The sequence below is a fragment of the Lithobates pipiens genome, unplaced genomic scaffold (assembly GCF_037356315.1).
Source record: "Lithobates pipiens isolate NorthernLeopardFrog02 unplaced genomic scaffold, aLitPip1_a1.2 Scaffold_13, whole genome shotgun sequence".
Lineage (NCBI taxonomy): Eukaryota > Metazoa > Chordata > Amphibia > Anura > Ranidae > Lithobates > Lithobates pipiens.
The window spans coordinates 361,464,071-361,465,125 of NW_027507718.1; the positions used below are offsets into that span (position 1 = coordinate 361,464,071).

General features: G+C 53.2%; 1 pseudogene; it reads left to right on the forward strand.

Annotated features, from left to right (window-relative positions):
• The first annotated feature begins 201 nt into the window (after positions 1 to 201).
• On the forward strand, positions 202 to 291 carry LOC143979979 (U2 spliceosomal RNA; annotated as a pseudogene).
• Positions 292 to 1,055: the final 764 nt, after the last annotated feature.

Sequence of the window (1,055 nt, forward strand, 5' to 3'; positions counted from 1 at the left end):
AATGAAATGTCTTTTTTTGGCAAAAATTCCCCTTTAAGACGATTGGGCGGAAGTGACGTTTGACTTGCTTCTGCCATTCAATGTTATGGAGCCGAGCAGGGTCCATTTTTCCCTCACTCAGCTCCAGGCCTGTCAGGGGGAAGGACATTGTCTCCACTGCACCGATGGCTCCATTAAGCGGGGAGATGATGGAACGCAGCAGGAGCTTCTCTGCCTTTTGGCTAAGATCAAGTGTAGTATCTGTTCTTATAATTTGCCAGGAGGTGGCGCTTGCTTCCGTCCCTGCTCTACGGTCAGGTGGAGCAGGGGTGGTGGTTGCTATGCAAAACCTGCTGGCGTGAAGGTAACCTAGAGCTGTTTGTACCCAAAAGGGAAGCCTTCTGATGGGGATGGAGAACCACTGGTCGGTGCCGAAGGGAGGGGACCCTGGCCTTCTGGCCTGGATTGGGGCGGCTCTAGCTCCTGTCAGTTTTTCGGGAGGGAACGCTGGTTCCCCTTTCTCCCACCGGGGGAACGGCCAGTACTTCCCGAATGTAATTAGGTAGGAGTGATGGGAGCGAGGGTGAGGCCTGATGGCAAAGGGCTCTCACTAAGCCCTTGGTTCTCCATGCCTTTCTGCCTGGGGTGGGGGCTGCTGTGGTCTGGGCTGGGGGTCGGGGATGCTTTTAAAAAGCCTGTGGTGATGTGCCCCTGAAGTGGCAGTTCAGGGTTGCCTTACATTCACTGTGAGCAATCACTTTGATGTTTGGCACCAAGGTCGCTTCACCATAACACATGTCTTTTCACACCTGCCTCTAGGGGCCGGGCCTTTTGGCTGGGACCAGAGGAATTTTTGATTCCTGGCCAGAGGGCCTGGTCATTGTGTTACACAATGGCCACCTTTTTCACTCTCCTCTTCACTATCCCTTCCCCACTTTACTTATTTTTGTGTGTGTGTGTGTGTGTGTGTGTTGTGTCACGTCTTTGTTTTGTCACTGTGCACGTGTGATGAGTAAGGTGTCTGTCCTCGGGCCAACCCTGAAAGTCTTGTGAGGAGGTGGACATAGGCCTTCTGG